General features: G+C 38.9%; 1 protein-coding gene across 1 annotated transcript in view; it reads right to left on the minus strand.

Moving 5' to 3' along the window:
• Positions 1 to 5,023, minus strand: part of NAT14 (N-acetyltransferase 14 (putative)) — a 335,493-nt gene extending 330,470 nt beyond the window's left edge. Inside the window, exon 1 of the mRNA XM_044081541.1 lies at positions 4,844 to 5,023. The gene's annotated coding sequence lies outside the window, so the exon portion shown is untranslated. The remainder of the gene's footprint in view (positions 1 to 4,843) is intronic.
• Positions 5,024 to 14,029: the final 9,006 nt, after the last annotated feature.

Here is a 14,029-nt window from a genome sequence, read left to right on the forward strand (position 1 = left end):
AAATATGAAGTCAAAATAATGTTATTGGTGTTACTAGAGAAGAAATCAATTACCAGATGATAGAAGCAAACAGGCAGCCAATATATACAGGATGTTGCATAACTTTAAGCAGAAATGCTGGAAGAGGAAAGTGAGATGGCTGTAGTGCAGCGAGAAGGCAAGCCTGGAAAAAACGGCAAAGCTACTAGGAGAAAAAGTTTAAGGCAACAGCAAGGATGAGAGGGAGCGAGTTTAAAACTAAATGCACTCTCAGTAAGGACATGTTTATAGCTGAACACAAGTGTTTTTAGTGAACATTACCAGTCCTAAAAGAACAGTGATTGAAAGCAGAGGAAGATAAAAAATAAAGCAGAGCAGGGATGGAGAGAAGACAAGAAAGTGAATTTGAAATAGCAAAGGATAGTCTCCTCAAGGATAACAGGGAAGGGTTAAGCAAGAGGGTAATAACTTAAGAGAAAGTGCACACAACCATATTTGCTAGTCTTCAGTAAAATCTATTTCACGGTCTAGAAAGTAGAGGGGATCAAACCTATACTAGATCAGATGCCATGCTGGGATATGTGCTTGCATTTTACAATTACTATGGACAACCTAATTCTGTGATGGGGAGAAAGATAAAATATAATATTTAGGGGGAGGATATATAAACTTTATCCTTGCTTCTTGCTAAAGAATGGGGTATGGAATCAACAGAAATTAAGTAATGCAACCTGTGTGTATAGTAAAGGTGACCTGCATGGAAGATTGAATTGCTGTCACTGTAGCTCTGGTACTGGGTTGGCTCTAGTTGTATACGCAGAGATATCAAACAAAGTCACAAACTTTCTTGCTGTAGCAGCAGCATCCACCAGAGAATGATACACGTGGTGTGCACCGTGCATGAGGACTGCGTGGACTGTTGACTTTGGAAAGTATTCACATACAGTTTGTTTAATAGTTAAAAAAAATTTACACACATCCCAGACAGCTTCCATCCCCAAAGAATTTTCTTCAGTTGTATACCCCACCTGGAAAATTTTGCTCCTCTAATAAATTTCTGACCAATATCACTGCCTCTAATAATTTCAAGTGACTCCCTTTATTCTACCCATGTTGCTAAAATATGGAACTTCACACCTACTTCCATTCGACAAATCACCAAACCAAACTTCAAGTCCTCACTATTATATGTCAATAATAAACAGATCTTTCACTCCACCTTTCCTGCTGGATTTATCTCCATCTCTGACAGCCTCCGCTCAATCTAACATTTCCTTTTTCCTATGCATCCACAAAGGACTTTGTTTTCTACATATAAATTATACTCTTAGTCTCACTGTCTTATACCCTTACTTATTCTCCCTAAGCCTCAGCTCACTGCTCTACTGTAATGTGATATTCTCGTCTTAATACTTCCAGAATGTGAAATGTTCTACCTGCCATTTGTGCTAAGTACATATCATTTATATAATGATTCAGGTCTTCTTATAATCGATACTAACTTACTACTGTAAAACATTCCACTGTGTTCCTTGTCATATGAATATGCATGACACAACATTCTGCTTTGTCTATGTATCTTATACATATATGTGTTCAACAACTGTATAATGTATATTTTTTCCACTGCATTCTGTATACTTATCGTTAGTTTTTGGAGCTTTATTCCACAGGCCTCCAGTGGAAAGGGGTTTCCAAAAGAGTCAGACCCCCCCCCCCCCAGTAAATAAATATTGGTTATTTGGTTTTGCCACTTCTGAGCTGATATGAAAATGGTCCATGCAGACCACTGCTCTACCATAGCTAAGAAATTTAAAGTAGCAAGCTGTAGCCTTTACAAACGCAACAACATGCAACGATCCATGCTGTGAGATTAGTTTAAACTTCATGTTCAAGACTGGTATTTTCCATAGCTTTTAAATGATAACTGATGAATGGGGAGAACTTTAAAACACAGTGTTTTGTTTACTGCAATACTGCAGTCTTTAATTAATACATGAATTATTATAAGAATATTATTTTGTCAGTAAAATATTCTGAGCACATTAACAGGCTCAATCCTGCTAAAACTCTGTTCTTACTGTAGCAATACTTTGATCAGCAAAATACCCCATTTTTTAAAACATGCAAATCCTGTCAAAGATACACAACCACTTGTCAATGTTATAAAACACAATTAATAACAAGATGTGGCTAACTAGATTTGCCTGGATTTGCCTAAGCTTCAGAGCAAACAAATGAATTTACTGCAAGAAGTCATATAGTCAAGTTGTTTTGTTGCTGTGTGTCGTGCACACTACCATTTTGACTAACAAGAAAGAGCACTGTATATTCAAATGATGTGATGTTTTTTGGAAGAAGGGGAGACATCTCTCACCTACCACTCTATTGTTGCTGATACATCTCAGGTGTTCCTCACTTTGATGAAATTTCCCCGATATTTCCTCAGAATTTTGATATGGCCTTTTTAAAATTTGTGCTTTTGTGAAAAAAAAAATGACCGTGAACATCACTAAATAATTCCATGCATTACAGTTAGTTCTTGCTCTTTAGAAAATAGATATCCATATACATCTTTTTTGTTCTGTCAAAGTTCTAAAAAAAGATTGTCAGTATTTTAAAAGTGTCCCTCATAACTTTTAACCTTGTTCCTGACTATAGAGAAAAGAGAGCAAACTTCACTGCACAGCATATGACAAGCACCCCTGTGATGTTAACTAGTTGTGCACATTTTCCGAAAAAAGAATTGCTGATAGCTTTCAATTTTTTTACTCTGCTTAAGGCCATTCAGGTCATTTGTTTCTTATAATGCGCAAGCTGCTCTAATCCAGTGTTTGACTACTGTAGTATTATTTATAATGAATGCAGGAACACTTTGACCCATCTGTGTGTGAAGCGAATACTCTCTTACTGGTCTTTACAGGATTAAGAATACAGACCTGTAGCTGTTTGCTTGCACTTGCCTATGCTTTTAAATATGACATGTTTTTGTGAAGCTAATGGAGGCAACTACTACTGCAATACTGCTTGCAAAGGGATTTGTTTTAGTAGCAAAAACTTGATGCCATCTATGCTTACTTGGGTTTGCTGAAAGCAAACAAGGTAAGTGCAAGAACGAATACTGAAAAGTAAATAGATCAAGTTTGAATACTACAGTTCAGTTATTTAGAGTTGGATTAGATTAAATTGGTTAGCCCTTGCTGCAGCCCTGATATACTTATGGCGGTAAATTTGATACAAATGCACTGCTAAACTAGCTGTTGGAATTTATTGGTGTGTGTATTTTTTTTTTCTTTTGTGTGGAAGTAGAGGACATCTCATATCTATCACACTGTTTGTGCTGTCACACTGCAAGAAAGTGCTGGAGAAGGCAATGGTTAAGCAAACATGTACAGTAGTAGAAAGATGAAAGATGAGCAGTTCAAATTCAGATTGGGATGCAGCACAACCAGCCTGATGATTGCAGTGAGACAGTGGAGAAGAAGCTGGAGATGAGGCATGAGGAAGGAATCTAACTGGGCATTCCTAGACATGGAGGATGCATATGACAAAGTCCCAAAAAAGCTGATTTGGACAGTCCTGCGGTTGTTCGATGTCCCAAAAACAATAGCAGAATTTTTGCAGGCAGTGTGCAAGGACGCAATAACATAACTACAAACACTGCTCGGACTCGCTGAGAGGTTCCCAGAGGGAGTGGATGTGCATCAGGGTTTAAGTCTAAGCCCTCTGTTAATAGCGGTGATGGACTACATTAGCAAACAAGCTTTAGGGGAAAGATCAACAAAACTACTGTATGCAGAAGATCTGGCAATACATGTAACTTCGAACAGGAACTTCAGCAAACGATAGGAGAATGGAATGAAGAACTTAAAGCACATGGGACAAAGCTGAGTACAGAGATAAAAGTGTACGTGCGAAATCAGAAGGAGCAAAAAATTGAGCTAGAAGGGGAAATAGTAGAACAGGTTAACAGCTTTGGGGTTATGTGTGGGACTGTTGAGGAGAGGGGAAGTCGGAATGAGGATCAAAGCTAGAATCAGTGATGCTGCAGCCACTTAGCACAGTGTTAGGGGTAGTGTGTTTTAGAAGAATGGCAAAGATGATGAAAAGTAAGGTGTACAAAACAGTGGAGGGACCAGTACTGCTGCATGGCACAGAAACCTGGGCAGTGAAGGCAAATTAACTGAGACAGCTTGAGGTGATGGAAATGAAGTGCCAAAGATTCATGGCAGGATGGACACTATGGCTAAACAAAGAACTGAAGAAATCAGAGCATCCAAAGTAGCCCCAATTGCAGAAAAGGTTAAGGATAACAAATCACTGTGGTTTGGTCACATATGCTGAAAAGCAGGAGATAATTTGTTTTAAAGGATTAGGGACATACACATAGAAGGCATGAGATTAGGACTGTTCTGTGTACCACAATGATATAACGTGACCTATACCGTCTGTGAATGCGAGTATGTGTGCGTGTGTGTGTGTGTGTGTGTGTGGGGGCATGGCACCTGTGTGAATAATTTGCAAATTCCTGGCTACAGGACTCTAAATACGTTCTCTGAAAACATTTAACAGGCAGAAACTGTGCAAAAAAATGTATTAGGAACATATATTTTATACTTCATTATACTGTATTAATAAACTACCATAATTACTGGGAACTGGCAGTGTCACAAAATCTTGACAGTGGAGGATCTCCATAAAACGAGATCTAGCACTTACAAACAGTACGCCCCTACACATTTGGCATACAAAACTGAACTCCCATCAAGTTCCGCCTCCTGTCAAATGAAAACCGCCCACCTGCAACCCATCCTCCTCCGTATATCCGTATTTTCCTACGACAGCTCTGCTTTTCTAAGCTTACCTTTGTACAGCCACGTTTTATAATAAGAAAGAGCTTCTTTTCTGTTTGCATCTTCCGCAAACATTCACTGAAAGGAAAAGACGAAAACAGAAAAATCTTGAAAAAAGCACCACATTCTTACAAATTAAGATATTAAATAGGATTCACAAACACCCATCCTATCACCAAGTCTCGCAACTATTCCGCATGCGCAATGCGGGCCTCCCAATTGGATATGGTCGTGTTGACGTTTGATTTTTAGGGCTGTCGATCGGCGTTGTTTCTTGTTTAGGATGAAAGTAAGACTGAGCGGATATAACTTGCATTTAAATAGTTGATTATTTCCTACGTTCACAACTCATTTGATAATGTGATAGGCAATGAGTCTTAAATCAGTAACAGCGCTTTTGTTGTTATTTTGAGTTCTGCCTTTTGACGCAAATTATTCTACGGCCTGTTTATGATCAGTTCTTGGGAAATGTGTGATTTGGGCGGATGTTTCATTTTTATTTACTGTTGTCACTGGATTACTGTAATGTTAAAGAAGAAAGATTCGGGCTTAGACTTATTTAGTCTACGTCTAGGGGGTTGTTTATTCACAACTAATATCTTATTTTATCTTACAAGCTTACGTGTTTTTAGTAATAATCTTAATGACTACAAGGTCAGTGCTAAAAACTAGAGACAAGGCCTGGGAAAAATGGGTCAATAGCAAAACTTCAGCAAATCAAATTACCTCTCAACTATTCCTGATTTTGACTCAGATTTTAGATCTGTTCCTCTTAATCCCTCTTAAAACTGGTGATTGTTGGAGAAAGGGTGATGAATTACACTTAAATTATGATAATAGAGTTATAGACTTCCTTTAGTTCAGAAAATGTATGTTAATTCACATTGTCTTATTCTGTCAATGTTCCAAGTTAATAATGTTAATATTTTAATAGTGTCCCTGACTATTTCCGGATCTGTCCCTGATTTGATTGAGATTTGGGCGGCGCAGTGGTACAGAGGTTAACCTTCCCTCCTCACAGTAAGAGGTTGTCCGGTTCGATTCTCGGAGCGTTTCTTTCCGGTCCACCGCTTTAAGTAGGTTCTGTTCTAGTCGGACTGCTTGTGAAATTATGCATATTTTGCTTGTTCTCATAGCTCAAAACTGGTGAGACCTCTTGAACAGTTTATCGGGATATACTTCAGTGTTTATTTCCCTTCTCGCATTTGTAAAATGTGAAACAAACAAACGAAAAAAGATCAACAAAAGTAAGGTGTGTATCTTGAAATGTGAAACCCAAAATGAACGGGAGGAACAATTGTCGAAAAATAACAAAAAAGAAGTAGACAATAAAAAGTAGCACGGCACTACTCGTACCTATAAAAATAGACTCCTGGATTTATTTTCAGAAAAATAAATCCAGGAGTCTATTTTTATAGCTAGAAGTGGTGCAGTGCTACTTTTTTATTGTCTACTTCTTGATTTTTATCTTGAAATGTGAATACTTCTCAAGTGTACCTCATTATGAGGAATGTACCTCATTTTGGGTCTTAAAATGCCCATGTTCCTCAAAGTTCCACATTGAAAGGATCTTGTCATGCATTCAGTGTTCGTAATATTTTGAACAGATAGCTATGGCAGATGGTACTGAATCATATAAATTCATCAAAATAACTTTTTATAAGTATAAAATAGCACAGTTTAACCATACTGTGAGCTTCCTAGTTTAAGTTGTTAGTAAGTCATAATTAGGTGTTACCATGAGCGGCCTTAGGTCTTGTGCCCTAGGCAAAAGGGCTCCATGGCGCCCCCCACCACACCACCCAGTGTCCCCATCCTGGTCTACCTACACCAGGCCGGCTATGGATGTTACACATTTTGCCCATTTGTTCTACATTATGAGAGCTAGCGTTCCTCATTTTGGAGATGGAAGGTTGAGAGCTATTGTGGACTGTATTTCTCATAACGTGGAACAAATTGGCAAACTGTGGGACACTTTCTAACAAGTTTAGGAGGCTCACAGCATTGTTAAAAAGTGGTAATTCATACTCGCAAAACATCCCTTGATTAATTAATACTATTCAATATTCTTTACCATGGATATTTGTTAAAACATTAAAAGTGAGTGTGTGTCAAACCCTTTCTATGTAGAACAAGGAATTTTTAAGGCTCAAAATAATTCTTCCTTATAATGAGGGACAGTTGACAGGCAGCTGCCAAGTGATAAGTAACACTATGCAAATCTGGCCTGTTGAGAGATATACCTGCTGTTAATATGGCTTCAATTTGCATTAGAAGGGTCCTAATTTCAGCAATTTGATTTTTATACTAAGTTTAAAACATATTTTAGTTTAAGTAATTATTGCACTAAATGTGGCAATTTAACATGGTACAAAAAGTATTACAATTTAAGTAGTTTACATATTTTTTGCAGCTATACCCTAACCATAATTAATATATATATATATTTATTTATTTATTATGCAGCATCAGTGGTGCAGTCGTTAGCGTTACCGCCTCACAGCAAGAGGTTCTCCAGTTCGAGCCTCAGCTGGGGTGCCTTCTGTGCATAGTCTCATGTCCTCCCTGTGGCTGTGTGGGTTTCCTCCGGGTGCTCCGGTTTCCTCTTACTTCCCAAAGACGTGCTGTAGGTGGATTGGACACTCCAAATCGGTCCTAGGCGTGAGTGCGTGCGTGTGTGTGTGTTCCTTCTGTGGATGGCTGGCAACTCGACACTGTAAAACTCCTCTGCCAATCATGAGCAGACAGGTGATCCACTGTGGTGAGCCCTTACCGGGGAAAAAAAACGAAAGAAGAAGATATATATATATATATATATATATATATATGTGTGTTTAGCTATACCAGGCTATAATTCATACCACACCTTTTGGCCACCTAACCTGGACCGAAACACTAAAGGCATAGGCGTGTCCATATTCATTAAGGATATCCACACCTCCAGGCTAGTTACTCAGCATAATGCATCTGAGATTATCCAAGTGCAACTAACTCTGGGCAAGACCGCAATCCAAATTGGAACTTGTTACAGGTCCCCCACCATGCGGCAGGATTCCCACTCCTCATTTCTTGATACAATGGAAAATATTAGGGTACAACCCAACACCCTAATAATAGGCGATTTCAACTACCCCCCCCCCCATTAACTGGGGAAAACTACTCATGTACCAACTCTTTTGGTCAACATTTTGTGAAATTCATAAATTCCAACGCCTTGGATTAACTTATCCACACCCCCACCAAGGGCAGCAGTATCCTAGACTTGGTCATTACCAACATGAGCAAGCGGTGTTCCACACCAGAGGTCAATTCCTCATTGGTCAGATCCAACCATAAGCTAATCACCCTAGACATCCACATCCCGCCCCCCACCCCCCATTGGGGAAACCACTGTAAAAAATTTCTCCAAAGCCAACTTCATGCTTCTTTAGACAGAAGTGGCAAACTTCACGACACTCATGTAGACGGACAATGGAGGTACGACTGCTGAATCTTACACAAATGCACTTTATAAGCACTTACACGAGTGCATGTATCGTGCTATCCCTAACAGAACTAAGATGCTATCCTCCAAAAAAATGAAGCCAGTCTGGTGGTCCCCTGTCATAAACAAACTCTACAACAGAAGAAAGAAACTGTTGCAAAAAAGAGTAAAATCCCATGATTGGAGGAACTCACTGATCAGCCTCAGTAAGAAGCTGAGATCCCTTATAAAATCCTTCAAAGCTAGTTACATAAACAAAGTCGCCACTGATTCTAAAGACAACCACAATGCATTCTATAGCTATTTCAAGAATCTCAATGGCAACACTCAGATCTGCTCTGAGTTACAGCACAGTGGCACTAAATATACAGAAGCAACTGATATTGCCAACATCTTGGCAGATTGGTTCAGTGCTAACTTTATCCCCCTCACCCCCTAAAGGGCCCATCTCTATACCGGAAGAATGCAAAGTTCCTGTAATCACGGTTGCACAGATAAAAACCACACTCTCCAAAGCCAAGAACACATGGGACCTGACAACATCCGAGGCTGCATTCTACACGAACTACAGAATGAACTGGCACCCCACCTAAGCACCATGTTCAATCATAGCCTTACCTCAGGCTTTGTGCCCACAACGGTTTCCCACTCCACAAAGGGGAGGCACCACTGACCCCAGGAACTACTGCCCATTAGCCTAAGAGCCTGGTCTGCAAGGCCATGGAACATATCATCATGGAACTTATAAACAAAGACATTGGTAATCTCCAAACTCTGGACCCCACCCAGTTCGGGTTTGTAAAATGCAGATCATGTCTCCTAAACCTGACTTCTTTGAAGCAGTCAACAAAACCGTAAACGAGGGTAAGGTGGTTCACACAGCCTGTCTAGATCTTGCCAAGGCTTTTGACACCATCCCCCACTCCGGAATTATAGATAAACTCACTAAACTAGGTATAACTCCCTATGTCACAAGATGGGTTGCCAACTGGCTCACTGACAGAACCCACACTATGAAAGTAGCAGACTCCAAATCCAACTTCAGACCAGTGATAAGTGGAGTACCACAGGGTTCAGTCCTGGGTCCTCTCCTGTTTGGTATCTACTTTTCTGAAATACAGGCTAACACAGAAGGTCTTTGGCTAATGAAGTTTGCAGATGACTGCAAACTAGGAGCCATAATCGAAACTCCTAACGATGTGGACATCCTACAAAAGGGCCTCACTGAGACAGATGCCTGGTGTCAAAGCCATGGCCTCAACCTCAATACCAAAAAGTGCATTGTCATCCCCTTTGGTAAAAAACTCTGTACCCATAAGCTACCACATAGGTGGTAGTCTACTTAACACTTAAAGTGTGATAAGAGACCCTGGGACACAGGTGGATAGTAGTCTCTCCTTTGATAATCATATTGCCACAGTAGTCAGGAAATCCTTCTACATGGCACACCTCATCACAAAAGGTTTCTTATCCACGAAAAAAGAGGTCATTGTTCCCCTCTACTCATCACTCATTAGACTCATTATAGAGTACAACGCCCCTTCTGTTATGTACCTCACAAGACATCTGCAACAACTGGAAAGGCCATAGAAATACCTCACAAAGAGAATTACCGGCCTCAAACAGATGCCCTATGCAGACCGTCTCAAAAAACTCCAGCTTTACTCCGTCGCATATCGCCTACTCAGAGGCGATCTCTGCCTAACATACAAAGCTATGTTAAATCCAGAGCTGTTGGACATGCTCCACTTAAAGAAATCCCAATCCCTCCAAGCTACACGCTCTAGGGAACTAAACCTTGTCGCCACAATAAACAGAACATGCTAGAGGGATAGATTCCTGTCCCAGAGACTTCCCATACTCTGGAACAAACTACCTATCTATGTCAAACAAAGCTCCTCATTAGCACTCTTCAAGAAAAATCTTGATCATTTGATGAGAAATAGGAAATTCACCCCGGGGATCACCTCTGTGGCTCTGCTCGACAAGGGGCACAGGAAAATAATTTTATTGGGTGGTAAAAGCCAGGGTACCTTTTTGGCTAGGCTTATATAGGCTCTAGAGCCAATAGCCTAGTACCTACCTATGAACCTATGTATGCATGTATATTATGCTTCTCTTCTTTGTAATTGTTCTGACCAATACATTCTTGGTATTTTAGTCAGCATTCTGCTATTAGGTCTTATGGTAGCAGACATGACTCTGTTTTTAGTAAGTATATGCAAATCTGCTGCTTCTAATTAGATGTACATACAGGTTGCTGAAAACATAGTACTGTGGCCTCTGTCTCTTTAGTAAAGTAACAAGTCCGCACTAGCTGCTTTCTGCGTGCTGACAATCCCGGATGAATATTCATGTGGACAAAAAAAAAAAAAATCACATGTTTATTCATCAGTTTAGAAAAACATCACCTGGTAAATCACATGTTTATTCATCAGTTTAGAAAAACATCACCTGGTGCTGGGTGTTGGGCGGGGTTTGGGCAGGCCTTGCTACTGCGCATCTGGGGAGTTATTTTTGTAAAACAAAGCCAGAAATAAATCTAAAAGCCAAGTCAAACAGGAAAAAAAAACAAAAAACACTACAGCGATCTCCAATCAAGACATCAGAAGAACCCACAAAAGTTCTGGTCAGCTATTAAAAAAAACCACTACAAGCCAGGCAAATTAGCAAACCACCCCCATCACCAATACCATAGATAACCATAGCCACACAATTTAATAAATTCTTCACAGAATCAATACTAGCCTTAACAAACACCAACAGCTCTTCACCCCATCCAACTTTACCAATGATAGCTTTTCCTTCCAACCTGTACCAATATACATTATTAAAAATATCTCAAATAGCTCAAGCCCACAAACCTGTCAGCTAATAATTTACCAGCTGAAAATCTCAAAATAGCTGCTGAAGCCTTTTTATATCCAGTATCTATATTGATAAACTGGCCCATCTCAGAACACCAAGTCCCAGCAATCTGGAAAGTAGCACATATCATCCCATTACACAAAGGTGGAAACTCAACAGAACTATCCAACTACCGGCCCATTTCCACCTTATCTCCATTATCTAAAATTCTTGAAAAGTGCATTCCTTCTCAATGTCTACACTATCTCTTATTTAACAATCTTCTATCTAACACTTGGCATGGATTGTGTCCTAAACACTGTACTACCACTGCCCTCATGAGCTTCACTACCACCATTAACCACCACTGGAATGAAGGCAATCTACTTTCCGCTGTCTTTCTTGATCTTTCTAAAGCTTTCTACACAATCTCACATAATCTCTTAAAAGTACTTTATGAACTAAAACTGAGTCATTCCAATTTTGCATGGTTCCAGGACTATCTATCTGGACATGAGCAAGCCGTAAAATGGCAACATAATCTTTCTCCCCTACTGTCTGTTACTCTGGGTGTTCCACAAGGATCTATCCTAGGTCCTCTTCTTTTCACCATATTTACTAACATGTTATCCTGCATACCAACTAGGTGTAGTATGTAGATGGCTCAACCTTGATATGCTCGGCTACATCTCTATATCAACTAAAAAATTAACTCAACAGTCCTTCACTGCAGTAGAAACATGGGTCTCCAATGCACAGCTTATACTCAATTCAAATAAAACTAAGCTCATGCTGCTCCATCCTACAAGAGCCACAAATCCCCCCACCTTTTAAAATCACAGCAACAAACAATACTACTACTACCCTCAGTCTCTCACACTAAACCTCTGAGTGGTTATAGATCAAAACATGAAATATGACATACGCATAACCCAGACAACTAAAAATGTACCCAAAAAATGTAGTACCCTATATAGGAGTAAATAATACCTAACAAACAATACAAAGGCCACATAGCAAAAAAACACCTTATCTCCCATTCTCACTAATCTAAAGAAATCTGACTTTGGTAAACTACATGCATGTTATAATAAAACTGCAAGGTTTGCCACAGATTCTACTTACAGATGACATCACTGGTTGGCCCTTAAGCTACTCTCATTGCTAGATTTACCCAGTCAACTAATCTACAGCCAGCTTACCATGGCCCATCAAATACTTAATCACCCTAATAAAACCCCACCTCTTCAAAACCTACCAAACCACTACACAAATAATCAAGTATTACATTCCAATATGACATTAATAGATGTAACCACAAGTAAAAATACTGCCAGGGTTTCCCTTTACTCTAACTGCATAGCCAAAACCTGGAATTCCCTGCCTCAAGCCATTAAATCCACTATCAGTACTACAGAATTTATAAACCTGCTTAAATCCCACTTATTTAATACATGGATATGCTCATGCACTGGCCCAGCATAGTAGTTAGTGTATAATCAACAAATGATAAATAATATAGCTTTCTCCTGAGCTTTGTTAAATAAATTTCAGTCTCATTACGGAATGCCTTGTTGCACAATCATCTTTGTATGTAACATATCAGCTTACTCTGTTTTATATGTTCTGTGTTTTTCTTTTGTGCTATGTTTAAATGTATTTTTATTAATGTGTATTATATTTTCTTAAAGAGTTCTATATGTTACTGTGTAATTTTTTTTTATTTAGTGGTGCTTTTCTCCCCAGGCCTCCAATGAAAATGGACTAGCTGTCCAGTCTGACTTTCCCGGTAAACAAATGTAAAATAAAATAAAAAATAAGTAAATATTTTAATGGGACAAAAAATCACATGGCAGTCCCCATTATAAGAATATGGTTACCACCCTTTCTAATGGCCAAAGTGGGACATTTTTCTGTGGAAACATGAGATTTTTCAGGATAAATCATATGACCAGTGAAAAAGATCAGAACGTCACTTTTTTTTGCAAAAACAAAAGCTTATTCTGGTAGCATTTTAGTTGCTTATTCTGTTTCATATAACATTTAGGTGTTCTGGATACAAAATACCTGTTTCATGCAACTATTAAAGAAAACTTTGAAAATATTTTTTGTCCTAAAATCTCAGTGCATTTGCCAGTTTTTAGTTTTTTATGCAGGAATCAATTGTCCAAAGAGGAACAGTCCCTCGCAAAGAGGTGGAGGTGGTAACCCCCATTGTACCTTCGGATACCACATTCAAATGTCAGCACGCTGTGACCATTTATTAAAAGGACTAATGTAAGAAAAAACAAAAACAACAACAACAAAACAGCAGTGTTCTAGTCCGTGACATGCAACCAATGAAGTTTGAATTACCCTTATTTAAAATGTTGCCGAAGAACCATATGCTCATATCAATCAAATGTACAGATTTTTGCAGAATGTCTGGATTTTTACCTCATATTTAGCCTGTTTTTCTACATTAGTGTTTTTAGGGGCAAATCACTGGGGAATTAAGTCACTGAGTAATGACATACATTTAAATTTCAGACTTCTTATCCTTCAGAAAATAAGTGCAAACATAAATCCTGTTATTCTAGTGATTTTCTAAGTTTATAAGAGCATTATTTAAAATCTGTCCTTATTTTTGGGGCTTTGCCTCCCCCATTATTTAAGGCTTTTTCCAGATTTCTTGTGGTAAGAGGTTGATAGGTATGACTCATATTTACTAACTTTTTTCCCGTACAAGTATTGAAATAGGAGCTCTGCTGCCCCCATAACACCATAGCTAGGAATGACTTATGTTGCTGGGCTGCAACCCCTCCAAATGACTTTTTTATTTGTTTAATTTGCTTTTTTATATTATTCATCAAAACAAAGTTGACAT

The sequence above is a fragment of the Protopterus annectens genome, chromosome 1.part1 (genome assembly GCF_019279795.1).
Source record: "Protopterus annectens isolate FY-2018-M chromosome 1.part1, PAN1.0, whole genome shotgun sequence".
NCBI lineage: Eukaryota > Metazoa > Chordata > Ceratodontiformes > Protopteridae > Protopterus > Protopterus annectens.